General features: G+C 40.4%; 1 pseudogene across 1 annotated transcript; it reads left to right on the top strand.

Moving 5' to 3' along the window:
- The first annotated feature begins 242 nt into the window (after positions 1 to 242).
- LOC309628475 (heterogeneous nuclear ribonucleoprotein A3 pseudogene) lies at positions 243 to 10,559 on the top strand (annotated as a pseudogene). The gene has a single exon. The product of its transcript is annotated as a heterogeneous nuclear ribonucleoprotein A3 pseudogene (transcript).
- The last annotated feature ends 9,259 nt before the right edge of the window (positions 10,560 to 19,818 follow it).

Genomic DNA, 19,818 nt, shown 5'->3' on the forward strand with positions numbered 1-19,818 from the left:
AGGAATAGATTTGGTTAACATAAGAGGGGAAGACATGCAAGTGTTTCTCCTCTCACACTAAAGATGTGCAAAAACAGGCAGTCCATTGAGTCATCAGAGATCAGACTCCTTCTACCACTTTTTCCACTGCATTGGATTTGGATGTTGTGCTCTAAATTACCTCATGGCTCAGGATGGCTGCTCTTGAGGTAAAGTCATCACACCCCACATTCCAGGCAGCAGGAGAAGGGTGAAAATGGTGTTCCTCCCAGCTGAATTGCTTCCTTTTAAGAAGCTTGCCTAGGCGAGTCCAGTCTCAAAATGGAGGTAAAACCACCGCCCGGTCGCCCCCAGCCCGACTCTGGCTGCCGCCGCCACGGGAGGAGGAGGGCCATGATCCAGAGGAACCAGAACAGTTGAGAAAACTGTTCATTGGTGGTCTGAGCTTTGAAACTACAGATGATAGCTTAAGAGAACATTTTGAGAAATGGGGCACACTTACAGATTGTGTGGTGATGAGAGACCCCCAAACAAAACGTTCCAGAGGCTTTGGTTTTGTGACTTACTATTGTGTTGAAAAGGGGGATGCAGCAATGTGTGCTCGACCACACAAGGTTGATGGGTATGTAGTGGAACCAAAGAGAGCTGTTTCTAGAGAGGATTCTGTAAAGCCTGGTGCCCATCTAACAGTGAAGAAAATTTTTGTTGGTGGTATTAAAGAAGATACAGAAGAATATAATTTGAGAGACTACTTTGAAAAGTATGGCAAGGTTGAAACCATAGAAGTTATGGAATACAGGCAGAGTGGAAAAAAGAGAGGATTTGCTTTTGTAACTTTTGATGATCGTGATACAGTTGATAAGATTGTTCAGAAATACCACACTCTTAATGGGCATAATTGTGAAGTGAAAAAGGCCCTTTCTAAACAAGAAATGCAATCTGCTGGATCACAAAGAGGTCATGGAGGTGGATCTGGCAGCTTTGTGGGTCATGGAGGAAACTTTGGAGGCGGTGGAGGTAACTGGCCGTGGTGGAAACTCTGGTGGAAGAGGAGGCTATGGTGGTGGAGGTGGTGGCAGCAGAGGTAGTCGTGGAGGAGGTGATGGTGGATATGACGGATTTGGAAGCGGCGGTGGTAACTATGGTGGTGGTCCTGGTTACAGTAGTAGAGGAGGCTATGGTGGTGGTGGGCCAGGATACGGAAACCAAGGTGGAGGATATGGTGGCGGTGGGGGGGGGGGGGATATGATGGTTACAGTGAAGGAGGAAATTTTGGAGGTAACTATGGTGGTGGTGGGAGCTATAATGATTTTGGAAATTGTAGTGGACAACAGCAGTCAAATTATGGACCCATGAAGGGGGGGCAGTTTTGGTGGAAGAAGCTCGGGAAGTCCCTATGGTGGTGGCTATGGATCTGGTGGTGGAAGTGGTGGATAGGGTAGCAGAAGGTTCTAAAAACTCAGAAGAAAAGGGCTACAGTTCTTAGCAGGAGAGAGAGCGAGGAGTTGTCAGGAAAGCTGCAGGTTACTTTGAGACAGTCGTCCCAAACGCATTAGAGGAACTGCAAAAATCTGCCACAGAAGGAACGATGATCCTTAGTCAGAAAAGTTACTGCAGCTTAAACAGGAAACCCTTCTTGTTCAGGACTGTCCTAGCCACAGTTTGCAAAAAGTGCAGCTATTGATTAATGCAATGTAGTGTCAATTAGATGTACATGCCTGAGGTCTTTTATCTGTTGTAGCTTTGCCTTTTTCTTTTTCTTTTTCTTTTCATTATATCAGGTATATTGCCCTGTAAATTGTGGTAGCGGTACCAGGAATAAAAAATTAAGGAATTTTTAACTTTTCAAAAAAAATAAGAAGCTTGCCTAGAAATACTATGTCAAGAACCTAGTCCTAGGACCACATTTCAGTCTTCAACTACAAGGGAGGCTGGAGAATGAAGCCTTTGTTCCAGGCAGCAAAGACAAGGTAAAGAGGCTTTGCTTCTAAAGTAAAAGGGGAAGATAGGTGTGAAGAAGGCAAATAGTGTCTCTGCCACACCTCCACAGCAAAATTTGTCCCCCCAAATAAAAGTAGTTTATATTCATGCTCCTCTCACTGTCCTCCCATCAGTATTCTCCCACCTCCACCCCCCTGAAACTCTTCTTGTCAAAGTCCCCAACTTCCAAATTGCCACAGCTCATGAAACGTTCCCAACTTGACATTCTTTTACTTCTAAACAGCATGTGACACCATTTACCACTTTCTCCTCTTGCTGTCCACCACCCACTAACTCCTCCTGGTGTCCCCACTCCCTCAGTGGCTAGTTCTTCTCAATCTTCTTTGCTGGTTCCTTCTCCCCTGCCCTCTTCTTTGATGACACACTCCCTCCAAGGCAGTGTATACACTCCCCGGCTTTAAATATCGTCTCTATTCTGATGGCTCCTAAAATTATATCCTCAGCCCTGCCCTCTCCTCTGAGTTCCATACTTACGCTGATCTGTGTCTACTCCACATCAACACTTTGCATCTCATATTCGGCATCTCCAGCATGACACTCCTGATTTCTAAATCAACAAACAAACAAACAACAAACAAAACGACTGCTACTCAGATTTCCCCCACTGTGTAAATGAATAACCATCTACACAGAGTTGCTCAAACCCAAATACTGCTATTCCTTGATTCCGCGCCTTCTTTTGCACCCACACATTCAGTTCGTAAGTAGAGGGTTGTTAGCGCCACTTCTAAACATATTCCAAGCCTGTCCACTTCCCTCCAGCTCCACAGCTGCTCCCACAGTGCAAAGTTCAGAACCAGCATCATTTCTCACCTGGACTGCAGAACTAGCCACAGAACTGACTTACCTGCTTCCAAACTCCCTCATCCCACTTTAAAATATAAGCCAACCCAAAACCCTTAAATAGCTTCCACTTCTTTTACTAAGAATCAAATCAAATGGCCTATAAGGCTCTTTGTGGTGTGGACTCTGCCTACATCTATGACCCCAGTTCATACTACCCTCTCCCTCTCTAGCTACACTTTAGCCGCACTGGGCCTCTTTCTCCTCCTTCAACACATCAGGCTCATTTTCGTTTTAGATCTCTTGCATTTGCTGTTCCCTCCACCTGTAGTATTATTCCGTCCAAGCGTCATCTGGTTGGCCCCCTTAGCCATTCAGGCATTCAAGTGCCACCGCCTCAGAGACCCCTTTACCAACTCATCTGATACTGTGCCCCACCCACCCACCTGGTCCTCTTTTGCTCTACATGCTTTTTCTTTTTTCTAATAGTCATGACCCTATCCGAAAGTTTTGGGTATTTATGCATTTGCTTATTAGTTGTTTTTCTCCACATTGGAATGTTAGCTCCATTACAGTATCAAGCTTGTCTATATTATTTTCACACTATCCCAGCTGCACCTGAGATAAATATTTGTTAGCTGAACACATGCATGTTTGCACCGTAAGAAACAGCAGGAGGAGGAAGAGAGACTCTGCAATGGAGAGTCCTAACACTCCATCAGTCAGAAGTGGTTTTTATGCAAGTTCCTCCAGTGTGGTGTAAGTACAAGAGAAACCAAACTGGGTCTGGTATGCCCTATGATCTGAACCAGCAAGACATTTCCAGGCATCAGGAAAGGCTGAAAGTGAGGAAAAGTGCGATTCAGCCAGAAGGCAAGCAGGGGGACGAGGACAGAGTGTATTCTGAGGGTAGGGTGGTGGCAAGTGGTTCAAAGCCAAGCCAAGAACAGCCTAAGTATATTGAAGTTGCCCTATTATGTGAAGTCTGCAGTGTGGGGCAGGATTGGGGCTAGTTTCTTATAGGAACTAGAGAAGAGTTATAACCCAGAAGAATCAATCCCAGGGAAGAGAAGACATTTATACATTGGATAGGTGTTGCCATTTAGCCAATGTAGGTCATGTGACAATGACTGCAGTGAAACTGGTCATGATCCCCATTGCTGCAAGTGTGTGAAAGGCCTTCTCCACACCCCCCAAAAATATTAATGCACTGTCTCTTTCCCCAAAACAAATAAAAACATTAGCACTTGTTTACCAGTATAACCATTATTACTTAGGCTAAGTTTGATGTCAATGATCAATGTGGTCCTACAATGCTACTGGATTGTAAATTTCCCTCTAAACCCTGGGGCCATGGGAACATTTCTGTAAGTGGAAATACAAACTAAATAAAATGTGGATCTTTCTAGATAATTACAAGAGCAAAAGTCATAAAAATATTTTTATCCATACTCCCATTCCTCAAAGTGTTTTCAGGTAAATATTTCTACAGAGGAAAAAATTACAATGTACCCATATATTTAATATAGATTATAATTTAAAACCACAGATCAACTAAGTTCCTAACAAAAGAGGTATGTTTAAATATATTTCTGGTATACCAATGAGTGGACTACTAAATTTAATAATGGAAAAATGAAATAAAGCCAAATGGAAAAAGTAGAACACAAATTGTATCTACAGTAAAATTATATGCACACACTGTGTATGTACATGTGTGGATGGATACACAGTGATGTGCTGGAGCTGACTTGTATTGTAGGTTTTTGAGAACCAATTGCTACATTTTCAGGGATTTTGCAAGCCAGTTGTTAAACACGGTCATTATGAAAAATTAAACAGATATCTGTATAGTGGAAATACTATGTGATGGCCACTACTGCACATGTCTTATTTGGTACCTCATGGATGGTTTGAAATTGACCATGATGGCAGCATTTACACCATGGAGACTGGCAAATGCTACAAATCAGGGTTGATTATTTTTGTTATGCTGATTGTCTAGACTTAAGAAAGTGGTAGAGAATATGTTAATAATGCTATTAAACTTGAAATGTGTCCAATCTGTTGTCCTTACATTGTAAGTGGAATTAAAAACTGAGGCAATATTTTGCCAGTATTTGAAAACTTAGCAAAAAATGTGCTCTTCTCACTGACAAATGAGGGAAGATCTTACATTATCAGTCTTTTGTCTTAAGCATTAATGTAAATGAAAATATTAATCAATGTTCATGTTAGACCCACACCTAAAGTGCCAGTTGCTAAACATTTACCAGCACAATACTTTGTGTGCCTGTAAAACTAGAGTTCATGATTGTAAAGAAAGCAACAGATAAACTAAAATTATGGGTGAAATACTAATTTTATTTTATTTATTTTTAAATTTTATTGGAGTATAGTTGATTTACAATGTTGTGTTAGTTTCAGGTGTACAACAAAGTGATTCAGTTATACATATACAAATATTTATTCTTTTTCAGATTCTTTTCCCATATAAGTTATTACAGAATATTGAGTAGAGTTCCCTGTGCTACACAGTATGTCCCTGTTGGTTATCTATTTCATATATAGTAGTATGTGTATGTTTATACCAAGCTCCTAATTTATCCCTCCCCACCACATTTCCCCTTTGGTAATCCTAAATTCGAAATCTGTGAGTCTGTTTCTGTTTTGTAAATAAGTTCATTTATATCATTTAAAAAAATTAAATTCCACATATGAGTGATATCATATCATATTTGTCTTTCCCTTTCTGACTTACTTCACTTAGTATGATAATCTCTAGGTCCATTCATATTGCTGCAAATGGCATTATTTCATTCTTTTTTATGGCCAAGTGATATTCCATTGTACATATGTACCACATACTAATTTTAAATATTTCCATTTGTAATGATTTTAATATAGAGTAATAATTATTTTAAAAGTGAAATAATATAACAAATAAACCTTCCTAGAAATTTTAACATTTTCCAGAAGAAGTAACATTATGGCACAAACACAATGAATTATTTATCTCTTGACTTTCTTTCCTTCCACAAGTATCGAGCCCCTACCATTAGCAAGGCACTGTTTTATCCCTGATCTTATAAAGCTTTTAAATCTTGTGTGGAGTCAGAAATAAAACAAATAATTGTAAAAACAAATATTTAAATGTCAATTTTGTTAAATATGTAAAAGGAGAAGACTAGGAAACCTAGACTAGGAGGATAGGGAGGGCATCTTTTAGGAAACAAACTTTAAGCTTATATTACAAGTAAGAATAGGAGTTAGCTCAACAAAGAGGGTAGAGAAGAGCATCCCCAGCAGAGGGAACAGCATAAGCAAAGGCCCTGAGGGAGGACAAAGCTTAACCTAAGGACACATCAGTGTAGTGTGGAGTGGCCAAGGCATATAGGGCTGGGTCTGAGTGCCAAGGCTGGAACCACATTGTACAGGGCTTTACAGACTATGGTAAGGGCTCTGACTGTTCTTCTAAGAGTAATGAGAAGCCATCACTGAATCTTAAAATTGTTTGGCGAGTAGATGCAATGAAAATTAAGAATCAAGGTAGCTCCACTGGGTTCCAAGTGAGAATTATCTGCAACATAGAAAGTGGTATAATCAAATCCTTTTTTCTTTTGCTTTACATCATACTTCATGATAATTGGGATAACATAGAGGAAGATCCAAAGGTCTTTGTCCCATCAGATCTGGGAAATCTAAAGGAAATAATATCATTAGAATGCTTTAATTTGGCCTCCCTATATTTAGTTCAGATTGGAACCTGGTCTTTTGAGATTCAGATATAAGTATTTCAAGCCACCCAACCCACACGGTCCAATCCCTTTCCAAGATTATTGCAGATTCTCAGGGACTTCAGTTTGCCTGGTTCCTGGGGCACATGAAGTTATTCCAGACACATTTGAAATCTTGTTCTTTTCCTACTCAATCCTAGAATCAGCCTTACCTAGCTTCCTTCCTTCCTTCGTTCCTCCTACCTCCCTCCCTTCTCCCCCTTTCCTCTCCTCCTCTGCCTCCTCCTCCTCCTTTTCTTTTTCTGACTGTTTTCCTCTCTCTCTCTCTTTTGCTCTCTCATTCTCACTCTTGCTCTCCTAAAATGAATTCATCCTGATACCTCCAATACTGACCCAAAATTTCAGGGTTCCTTCTTGTTTCTCCCTTTTCCTGTTTGTAACCCCCTTTTCTTACAATGAAAAACTTGACTCCCTTTATCCTCAATATACTGACCTACTTGCTCATGCCAAGAATACACAATTTTTTTTTCAGAATTGCTAAACCATACCACTGAGAAAACACATCATCTGTATTTTGTTAAATAAAGACACTGCAGTTCAGAATGCTTAAGTGATTTGCTTGAGAGACTAGGAAATGGCAGAGCCAAGATTTTCCTTCTATTCTGACTCCTTCTTCCGCGTCCTTCCCACCATTTCTGTTTTTTCAAGACATGAAGCAAAATAATGACTCTAAATATTTTATCTCTACTTATAATTCATTAGCCCCACATGTTCAAATAGTACTCAAGGTGTCAGAAACATTAGGGAGTGAGGATGTTGACAGTTTCGACTGGAGTTTTTTGAGTAAGTTCTATACTTTTCATGAGGCAAACATTAAATTCAGAAGCCACTTTAAAAATGACATGATTTTTACCATGTATTTTTTGAAAAATTAGCCAATGAGATCAGTGAATTAATTTTAATTAGATGGAAATAGATTATCATGAGCTAATTTTGACTCCCGTGAGTTTTTTCTCCACCCTCACACCCTAGAGAAGTGAGCTAAGCAGAAAGGTAAAAATTAGCCCACTTCCTTAGATGGGTGGGGTATTTGTTTGCTAGAGAATCACAGGGTTAAGATTCTAACATTTGATGAAATACTGCCATTTACAGCAACATGGATGGACTTAGAGATTATCATACTAAGTGAAGTAAGTCAGACAGAGAAAGATAAATATCATATGTTATCACTTATTTGTGGAATCTAAAATATGATACAAATGAACTTATTTACAAAACAGAAACAGACGCACAGACACAGAGAACAGACTTGTGGTTACCAAAGGGGAAAGGGGGGATAAATTAGGAGGTTGGGATTAGCAGATACAGTCCACTATATATAAAACAGATAAACAACAAAGACTTACTATATAGCACAGGGAACTATATTCAATATCCTGTAAAAGCTATACATAATACCTTTCATAAGCTATAATGAAAAAGAATATATATATGTATAACTGAATCACTTTGCTGTACACCAGAATCTAACACAATGTTGTAAATTAAATATACTTCAGTTTAAAAAAAAGATTCTAACATTTGAGATCGTGCATAAAATTTTTTATGTAATTTAAGGCAATCACATTGTGTTGCCAGTTTGCACACTCAAGTCACCTTTGTAGGGCTACTAGAAAGGACATAGATGCCAGAGTCCATGTTTCACTAGGCAGGTTTAGGCCTCAGAGTATAAATAGGTTAACTGAAAATAGAAGCAGTTTTTTTTTCCCTTGAGCAAGAATACCTAGGTAAGAAGCATTGTAATTAGAATGTATACAGTAATTACAGATGTACTCCTGTACATCAAATGTGTTATACTCCTCAAAATCTACTATTTCATGGTCTTTGAAGCAACCATTACGATATCATGATGGTGAAGCTGTAATTAGAAGCTAAGTCGTACCAACACATTTTTGCAAAACAAAGTGAAAAATATTACCCTTTTCTTCTTCAGGGGAAACAATAAGCAGATTTTACCCATAGTGCTAAAAAATTAAGAAGTATTAGGAGTAAATAGGAAAGGCAACTCTATCTCACTCTGTGGGCCCCTGGAGGGCAGTTCTGCAGACTTTCTCTTCCTGGGACAGCCTGAAGCCACCAGGGAAAAGATGCAACAGAGTATGAGATAAACTGGAGGAGTTAATGAGCCACCACTGATTACTACTTTGAAAGAACGCCACTATCCTTGAGGCCTTATTTGTAAAAAGGATTTTTAAGTGGATTTTCAAGGAATACAGCTTTTGCCCAAAAAACCTGTAGAAAAAACCAAAATACTATGGTCTGCTGTGGGTGGTGGGATGTGATGAGGCTGGTGGAGTATTATCTCCTCCAAGGACATTGGGGCATGGGCTGGGGCCCCAAGTGTCAGCCCCTCGCTGGCTCCGCCCACCTTTGGGTACCACTTAGTCTCCACTGCAACACCTTGCCATAGTAGGTGCTCAGTGAATCATGCACAAATATCTCACATGAATGACACACTGCACAAAGCAATGAGATGAGGGTTAGGGAGTGACTCAAGAGTCTGGTGGGGCGGGGAGAGCACAGATTACTGGGTTCATTCTTAAGTTGGAGAAGTCAGGGGAGGACCTGTGTTTTGTATACAGAAACGTAATCTTCACAACTACCTGGTGACCATCCTTTTCCCCATTCGGCACATAGGGAATTGAAGCTTAGAGAAGTCTGATATTGCCCAAGCCACGTGGCGGATGGGATCCATTTACTCATTATACTCCAAATGCTTACTCTACATCATGCTGGGAAGCTATGTTAGTTGAAGAAAAAATATTTTGTGTCTTTGGAATAATATTTGTGTCTGGCCAGTGGCAATCAGGTGATCATCAGCAGGTACAGAAACACTCCTCTCACCAAAGAATGAAAACGTTGTATTTTTCCTGGGCTAGGCTGGCAGAAGAACTGTATAGTTGATGATTCATGCCCTGTATGTGAATGCAAATGGGCGTGTTAGGCCCAGGATATGCACACCCCCAGGTTTGCTCGGCTCTGCCTGCTTGCTCCATGAAGAGCCCCAGCCACTGTCACCCATTTCCAAACTCCCAGAGCTCTTCCAGAACCCCCTTGAGGGCGGGCCGGGCGTGGACACAATCTCCATTACACCCATGATGGCAGGACCTATGGCAGCCCTGGTACCCAGGCCTAATCTGCCTGGTTCCACAGAAGTTCTGCCCCTGGCAAAGTACGGTACCCCCAGCTGGGTAATCTGCCTTCCCAGTGGGGCCGTGTAATTCGGCTAGTGTGGGTTACAGGAGGCAAACTAATCCATGCAAAGGAAATGTATTATAAGGGTCTGCTTTTTGCCAGGCACTGTTTCAGAACCTGGGGAGTCCATGGTGAACCAGTTCTCAAGAAGCTCATATTCTCTTGGGGAACCTCAGGTTATCTGACTTGGAGCCGGTGCTTTTAACCTCAACGGCACATTGCCAATTCCAGTGACCCACCTGATACATGTATGTTCTTTTTTTAAAATTATTTTTATTTTATACTGAGTCGAGTTGATTTACAATGTTGTGTTAGTTTCAGGTGTACAGCAAAGTGATTCAGTTATACATACACATATAGCTATTCTCTTCCAAATTCTCTTCCCTCTTAGGTTATTACAGAATACTGAGCAGAGTTCCCTGTGCTATACAGTAGGTCCTTGTTGGTTATCTATTTCATTTTATTTTTTATTTTTATTTTTTTGGCCACACCATGCGGCACGGGGGATCTTAGTTCCCCGACCAGGGATCGAACCTGCATCCCCTGCGTTGGAAGTGCGGAGTCTTAACCACTGGACCGCCAGGGAAGTCCCAATTACCTATTTTAAATATAGCAATGTATATATATATATATATATATATATATATGTCAGTCCCAGACTCCCAATTTATCCCTTCCCCCACCTTCTCCCTTTGGTAACCATGAGTTTGTTTTCTAAGTCTGTGAGTCTGTTTCTGTTTTGAAAATAAGTTCATTTGTTTCATTTTTTTTAGATTCCACATATAAGCAATATCATATGATATTTGTCTCTCTCTGTCTGACTTACTTCTGTATGTTCTAATTCTCACTGCAATATTTGGTAAGAAATGAGAAACTAAATATATAGGGATCCGTTATAACAAAAACATCCCCAAATGCTGAATCTCCAAGAGTCCTACTATTATCCCTAAATAACATTGGAGGGTGTGTTGGGCGTGACTCAACGCAGGAAACAGAAACCACTCTTCACATTTTAAACAGAAAAGGATTTAACACATGGAATTAGGTGCTAATAAAATGCTTGGCAGAGCTTGGTCTCTAGAAATGAAATGTAGAACCACTCCTTAGAACCAACTCACTGGGAAGCTATTCCTCTGAGGCTACTATTTGAACAACTGAGCTCAAGAACATATGGTCATAACTGTAGTGGAGAAATGAGGAAGTGGGAATGAAGACGCTGAACGTGGCATTCAGCTTCCTCTCCGCAGCAACACCTGTGAATACATAGAAACCTGGATAATGGACACGGTAACACCACTAGCAGAAAACTTCACATTTCATGACCTTGTTTGCCAATGGAATAAGGCAAAAGTCGAGAAAATGGCCTCTACTTCACTTCTGCCTCCCAAATCTCATGCAAGTGCACCAAGTTGGAAGAAACTACCACGGGAAATGAAATAGAAAAACATACTAGAAGAATGATCAAATAAAAGTTGAATTAGCAAGTCCACAATGCCCAACACACAGAAGGAAAGACTGAGTTTACCATGTTGAATGATCACTATGGAATTACCAGTTAAGTCACATCTCCAACCTAGTGCCTAGTATAACATCCTATACATATTAGATACTCAATGAAAAATTTAATAAATAAAAGAATGAATCAATGAATAAATGCATTGTGGATGTCACAAAAATAAACTGTAATGGCTTTTTTCTTTCATTCTTTTTTAAAAATATTCCTAAATGATGTAGTGATGGTTGTTTTGTTCAAATACAAACTGAAATATTCTTAACTGTCTCACTTCCCTTTTGTGTCTATCTAAGCAGCTTTTAGAAAGCTCAGGAAGTAAAATAAATTTTTAAAAATAGAAGAAATCTAGATTTTTTTTCTCCTTCCTTTTGTTGGACAATGAATTTCCCTTTCAAACTTTTGTGGTTATTATTGCTAAATGTTTCCTCCAAGGAGAAGTCTTCCTATTTTGTTTATTTTTAGAAACTTAAGGTTGCATACAGAGAAGGCTTTTGAAAACTGGAATCTCAAAAGGGAACTTCTAGGCAATGGCTCTTTATCTAGACCAGGATAGCAGCAACTTTGAGTAGATTATAAGAATATAGCCCTGCAGTGCGTCAACCTCTGATCTTCTTTGTTCCACATTAAAGAGCATTTTTCAAGACTACTTTTCATTCTCTTTCCCTGTAGCATATAGACAACCAAATCCACTTAACCCTAACAAAAAGTCATCCAGATGTTTCCTTGCTTAAATTGGAACTAATTAGGATTGGCACTAAGTTGTACAAAGTATTATCATAGAATGTTGGAACCAAAAGGAATTTTAAGTCATACAGTGCTACTCTCTTGTTTGTAGGTGAACCTCTTGTTTGTAGGTGAGCAAACTGACATACAGTGAGGTTGAATATTATTCTGTATATTCAGCCGCTACTCCTTACTTTGGAAACATTCTCTCACGTATATTTGTTCATCCAGTAAATATTTAGTGTATATGGTACACAGAGCACTGTACGAGGACTTGTATGGAGATGCTGGGATGATTCCAGGCACGTATCCCAAGACTACATCCAATAAGCCACACACAGATCCAACCACATAGGACTGACTGCATGAAAAGAATATGCATTTTCATGACTGTTCATTCCTTACCTGGGTTTCCCCCACAAGACCCAATCTCTCCCTCTCTTCATGTCAAAATCCTGTGCATTCTTCAAAGCCCAATTCAGTTGTTAGTTACTGCTGTGGTCTGAATGTTTGTGTTCTCTCCAAATTCATATGTTGAAATCCTAATGCCCAATGTGGTAGTATTAGGAGGTGGGACCTTTAGGAGGTGCTTAGGTCATGAGGGTGGAGCCCTCATGAATAGGATTAATGCCCTTAAAAAGAGACCCTACAGAGCTCCCTAGCCCTTTCTGACATGTGAGGATACAACGAGAAGTCTGCATCCTGGAAGAGAGGCCTCCCCTGACCATGCTGGCACCCTGATCTCAGATTTCCAGTCTCCAGAACTGTGAGCAATACATTTCTGTTGTTTATAAGCTACCCAGTCTGTGGTTTTCTGTTAAAGCAGCCAAAACATACTAAGACAGTTACCAAATGAAGACTTTCTCAAACCGTGCAATCACAATTGATTACTACCTTTTAAGAATTTCCAAAAGATTTTTGTTTGTTTTTCTGTTATGGCATGTATCAGGTTGTCATCTGGTGGGGTAGATATTTTGTAGATGGATACATATCTATTTTTGATGTGGTTCCAGCACTGTGGTAGACTAAGATAACAAGGAATCCCAGTAGCTATAAACCCTTAGGAACACTGGATAAAAAATAACAACAACAACAAAAAGTTTTTACAGTTAATTTTTATCTGAAAGAAATGGAGTCCTCAAGTATATACATAGGGAATTGAAAGCCAGAGTGATAAATATAAGAACTGAGACTGTGGCAACTTGGGGGAGCTGATGGAAACAGTGGCATTGATTTGGTAAGACCAGGGTTTTAATGCCCAGCAGGAACAAAAGCCGTCTTCGGCCCACCTGAAGGGGAGCAGGAACAGAGATGCCTACATAAGGCCAGGACTCTCCAAAGCTACAATCCCAGCCAAAGAGGACCAAAAATCTCCGCCAACAATATCAAGAAATGACAGTTAACTCTGTGTAGGAAAAAACATGACTTCTGTGAAAAATAAAAATTCCAAACCTATTGCTTTCATTGGTGTGTAATCTGAATTTACTTTACCTGATCCTGCAGGAAAACTCAAGCCTAGAAATTATCATGGTCCTGGGCCAGTGTTGCCTCCAGTACACCAGGAGGATGTTAATATTAAACTCTGCTACCCATGCAGCATGGAATGAGCACAGACAAAAATGAGCCTCACTGCAGGGGAGCTCATAATAAAAATTCACATAGAATGCAAAAGAAAGAATCACGGATATAAACAGAAGATTTTTTAATCTCAAAATTTGGTATATAGAAAAACAATCTGAAAGAGACCATAACCTAAGTAAGTGTTTTAAATTTTGAACATCTAAAAGGCATCGAAAAAACAAACAAATGGTAATTCACCATAAAAGAAAAGCCAAAAATTTTGAACAAATTCGAACATCTGAAGCCAAGTCCCTTTAAAACCGAGTTCCCTTACAGAATTAATGATTTATCTCTCTATCCAAATCTTTATTGCCTTTTTTGTCCCCTCTGACCTCAATCCTGTGCTAACGGAACACTAATCCACCAGAATCAGATGACTGAGATTGTTGTTGTCGATAATATTGTTAATGTACTAAAATTGTTGATGTCACCATTAAACGTACAAGCTCGGGTTGTTTCTCCAGGGCAAGATGAGCTAACAGATCTCCGAGCCATAGACCACCTGGCCAAAAAAAATCATAAACCAGAGACAACCTGATTCCCAAAACTATGATTAAGATATGTCACAAGATGATGATTAACCCCAGCTTCTTTGTTCTTCCCCTTTAAAAATACCCCCTAACTCAAGGACCAAGTTGGAGTGGATCTGAGGCTTGTCTCCCACTCCCTTGCCTGGCGCCCCCCAATAAATCCTTTCTTTGTTGCAAACTCCCACTGTCAGAGTCTGGCTTTCTGAGCTGCAGGCACATGAATCTTTGCTCGGTTACACATCTAGAAATGAATGGTCATTTAAATTTACCACTGGACACATGGGTTAAGCAGATTAGAGCCAGCTGAAGAAGGAATTAGTAAACTTGAAGATACATTTGAACAAATTTTCCTCACTGTAGGACAGTTAAAGAAATAGAAAATATGAAAAGGCATGGAGAAAAAATTTGAAGGTCCAACTTACATCTAACAGGAATTATAGAATGAGAGAATAGACAGGATATGGGAGATAAAATATTTGGAGAGATAATGGCTGGTTGATAAAAATCAGTTGATTAAATATATATTTTCCTCTTTTGCTAGATAACTGACTGCTTTGGGGCATAAACTATTCATATTTATATTCTTAGAGCATTGTAAGAATTCATTAAATATACATTGAATTAGTATAATGGAAGTGTACAAATATCAATAAAGGACAAATATTAAAAATAAGATGTGAGGGACTTCCCTGGTGGTGCAGTGGTTAAGAATCCACCTGCCAATGCAGGGGACATGGGTTTGAGCCCTGGTCTGGGAAGATCTCACATGCCACGGAGCAACTAAGCCCGTGCGCCACAACTACTGAAGCCTGCACACTTAGAGCCCGTGCTCTGCAACAAGACAAGCCCCCACTCACCACAACTAGAGAAAAGCCCATGCGCAGCAATGAAGACCCAATGCAGCTAAAAATAAATAAATAAATAAATAAATAAATAAATTTATTTAAAAAGAAAAAGATGTGAGAGGTATTACTAGAGAAATACAAAGAACGTGCTACTGATGAAGACTTTATAGCAAGAAATTGCTTACAGCTGGGATTATTAGAGAAGAATTCATGGAAGAGGGAAAGGAGTACAATTTGGCAGGTAGGAGGGAGGGGTTGGCCATTCCAAACAAACAGGATGACCTAACAAAGGCAGAGAGTGGGAAAGGGCAAAAAGCATTCAAGAAAAAGCAAGTGGTGCATTTTGGTTAAATTGTATATCTAAGGACTAGTTGTGGGAGATCAAAGAAACAGAGCCAGATGATGTAGGTCTTGAATGTCAGACTAAATATTTTGGACTAGTCGAGAAAGAAAAAGCACCTCAAGTAAGTCATTGCTGGAGGTGTTTCAACAGTGGGGTGACAAGATCAGAACTGTTGTTTAAGAAGATTGATCCAACCAACAATTACACCCAATATCAACTAAAGGGAAGACATAGGAGTCAGGAAAACCAACTGATTTGTGTGTCACAAAGGACTCTTGATAGTGACAGAAAATGCAACTCAACCTGGCTTGAGCAAATAAGAGTTTTATTAGATCATGTAACCAAAATGCCCAGGGTAGATCTGGTCAGGTATGTCTTTACCCAGTGTTCTATAATAAAGAATTTGACTAGCCTTTGTCCTTGGCTCCTGGGAAGTAACCTCTAAATCCTTGGAACTTCCTGAGTAATAGGAGTATTTTTATCATTCATGGTGAACCCTGATAGTTTACACTAATGAGGTGACTCATGTTGGGCCCCTTAGTTTATGCTGAGAAGATGACTCATAGTGGGCCTGGCCACACCAAAAATCAAGGGTTGGGGAATTGAGCCATGTGATATCAGCCCGCTCTCCACAGAGGGGAGGGGGACTGGATACTGAGTTTAATCATATGGCTAATGATTCAATCAATCATACCTACATCGTGAAATCTCAGTAAACATGCAAGATAACGAAGCTTTAGTAAGCATCCCTGGTTAACAATATTCTGTGCATATTGTTACACGTTGATGCATCCTGACTCTGTGGGGAGAGGATACAGGAGATTTGCATTTAAGACCCTCCCAGACCTCGCCCTCTCTTCTTTTGGCTGGACCCAATTTGTATCCTTTCTGCTGTAATAAAACTGTCACCATAAGTATAGTGTTTTCCTGAGTTCTATGACTCGTTCTAGTGAATTATGAAAACTGAGGAGGTAGTGTGTCCCCAGTAGCCAGTTAATCAGAAGAGTGGGTGGCCTGGGAACCCCTGAGCTTGCTGCTGCTGATGGAATTGAGGGCAGCTTTATGGAGGACTATGCTCTTAACCTGTGAAATTTGACTGAATTCTGGGCAGTTAGTGTCAGAAGTCATGGTATCCAGCAATGCAAAGACCCTGAGGTGGGATCATGTTTGCCATGCTCCAGGAACAGCAGAGGGGCCCAGGGGGCTAAAGCAAGTGGTGGTTAGAGGGATACATACGAGCCTGACTGACAGCCAGGGCCAGATGGTTCTCAGCTCTTAGAAACACTGGGGACCTTTTAAAAGAAACCAATGTCCAGGGTATACCCCAGGTCGATTAAATCAGCTTCACTTGGGGGTGGGCACAGGCATCTGTAGTTTTATAACTTCTTCAGGTGATGTAGGTCCTGATGTAGGCCCTTGATGGCCATAATGTAAGGACATTAGATATTGTTCTGAGTGTAAGGGGAAGCTATGATGTCTACTGAACAGAGTGACATAATCTGTCTTAAAGTCTTAAAAGACTCACTCTGGCTGCTGTGTGAAGAATACTCTATAGTGGGACAGACAGGTCAGGTGAGAGATGAAGATGGCTTAGAATAGGATACTTTTGTATGTGGCAGAGAGAAATGATTCTATCTGGGATATATTTTGAAGGAAAGTAATTTGCTTCCGAATTAGATGTGGGGTATGAGAGAAAGAAAGAAGTCATGGATGAGTGCATGATTTGTTTTTTGTTTTTGTCTTGTTTTTGGTCTAAGCAACAGAGTAAAAGGTAATGCTAATCACTAAGGCCAAGAGAATGTGGTCAACTGGCCAGGACTGAATCACATGCCCATCCCTGGAGCAAGGGTGAAGTCAGTCTTGCCTAAAACACATATACTGAGAGTATTAAGAGAATATTTCACCAGAGTAAAAAACAGGGCATGACACTGGAGGCAGGTGGAAGAGACAATGGGTGAGCCAAGAACAATAGCTCATTAGAGGTCTGTTGATTGTATTCCAGAGGACACACGGAGAGTAAAATAAACTTCAAGAAAAAAAAAAATTAGCTCTTCCTCTTTCCCTTCCCAAATAATTCAGTCCTAAAGCCATTAGCTGGGGCCAAGGGGGTAGTCATGGTGGACCAGAGCAGGGTGTTTGACCCCAAGCAGGGCCAGGAAGGCGTTTAGGTAAAGAGGGAGCCGTGGCAGCCAGGCATCGTACGTTGGAATCTAGGTGGGGTGAGAAAGTCAACACATAGGAGGACTGGCCTGTGGGGAGTATCAGCGCCTAAGCAGGGTGAGGAGGGTCTGCACAGGAGGACCACCCAGCGTGTAGCATCCAAGTCCGAGTAGGACAAGGAAAGCACCCATGCAGGAGGTGGTCCAGCACAGGGCACCGGGGTCTCAGTGGGGTGAGGAGGACTTCCGCGTGGGGAAGTGGGCTGTGGTGTGACTGATGGTTTTCAAGATACACGTATGTGTGTACATACATTTCCTAGCTCTGTCCACTGAGAAGCCCAGGAGGAGCTGAAACTCAGTGGCAATGAGCACACCTATTACCCAGTCTTGGCTCCTAAATATCATTATTTATCAAAAGGAAGGAAAATGACTGATTCCAGGGCTAGGGCAGAGAAAGCACCACATGAGTCCAGAACATATAACCAAAGGTAAGGAAGTGCTAGAAAATTATGGGGACAGCAAAAGGGCATAGAAGTCAGCTTGAATGCATTGGCCAAACTGGGGATAATTGAAGCATTAAAATAAATAATGATAGTAAATGACTAAAATAGGACACCGTGAGTCGAAAATGATAAAATAAATGAATAGATTGAAAGTTTGAGGAATAATAAGATCGTCACATAAGTTACAAGGTGCCATTTGACAAAACACTTATTAATTACAAAGGAAAAAAGAGTAAACTTAAGCCTGGCAGGTACCACTTAAATCAGGTGATCCAAGGGAACATCATCAGTGATGAGACAAATTGAAATTGACCCCTCCATATGATACAATAAGAGCACAGCATCACTTCTCTGATATTCATGCCAAAGATGCATAACTTAAATCTAATCCTGAGGAAGAATCAGACAAACCCAACTGAAGGACTCTTCAAAATAACTGGCTGGGGGACTTCCCTGGCGGTCCAGTGGTTAAGACTGTGCACTCCGAATGCAGGCGGCACGGGTTCGATCTCTGGTAGGGGAACTAAGATCCCACATGCCACATGGCACGGCCAAAAAAACTGGCTGGTAATCTTCAAAAGTGTCAAGGTCATGGAGGCCTAGGAAAGACTAAGGAACTGTTCTAGGCGAAGGAGACTAAAGAGACAACATAGAGAAGCACATGGTGTGGTTCTGAACTGGATCCTTTTGCTTAAAAGGACATTATTAGGGCATCTGAAAAATTTGAATGGGTTCCAAAGATTAGGTGGTAGCAATTTACAAGTGTTAACTTCTTGATTTTGATACCTGCATCGTGCTGTGTAGGAGAATGTTTTTATTTGTAAAAAGTACACAGTAAATTATCTAGGGATGATGAGACATCATGTTGGCAACTTGTTCTCAAATAATTCAGAAAAAAATTGCCTTGGGGCTTCCCTGGTGGTGCAGTGGTTGAGAATCTGCCTGCCAATGCAGGGAACACGGGTTCGTGCCCCAGTCCGGGAGGATCCCACATGCCGCGCAGCAACTGGGCCCGTGAGCCACAACTACTGAGCCTGCGCGTCTGGAGCCTGTGCTCCGCAACAAGAGAGGCCGCGACAGTGAGAGGCCCGCGCACCGTGATGAAGAGTGGCCCCCGCTTGCCACAACTGGAGAAAGCCCTCGCACAGAAACGAAGACCCAACACAGCCAAAAATAAATAAATAAATAAATAAATTTATTAAAAAAAGAAAAAAAGAAAAAAATTGCCTTGTACTGAACTTGCATTTTTTTCTGTCAGTTTGAGGTTGTTAAAAGTTTTTTTTAAAAAACAGAAAACTTGGGGTAAAGATTGTTTAGATCTATCAGATAGAATTATAACTAAGAGAGGAAAAAATAATATCAGAGCTGGCTAAGACCATTTAGTCTGTGATCCAATACAGACCTTTTAAAATCATTCATTTGCTCCAAATAATTATTAGTAACTCTTTAAGGGTTTCTTCAATTATTATAACAGATTTTTCTGATATTGAATGTGGATAAATTTCTTTAAAAGTATTTTTAAATTAATATATGTACTTTTTTTAGACATAATGTTATTGCACACTTAATTGGACTACAGTATAGCATAAACATAAATTTTATATGCACTGGGAAACCAAAAAATTGGTGTGACTCACTTTATTGTGATATTCACTTTATTGCAGTGGTCTGGAATTGAACTGGAAATACCTCTGAGGTATGCCTGTATTATTGTCGTAATAGTAATAAATAGTAATTAATTGTAATACTGAAAGAAATGTAATTTTATATTGTTATATATTCACTTTATTGCAGTGGTCTGGAATTGAACTGGAAATACCTCTGAGG

This window comes from Balaenoptera borealis (genome assembly GCF_965194805.1).
Source record: "Balaenoptera borealis genome assembly, chromosome: 4".
Taxonomy (NCBI): domain Eukaryota; kingdom Metazoa; phylum Chordata; class Mammalia; order Artiodactyla; family Balaenopteridae; genus Balaenoptera; species Balaenoptera borealis.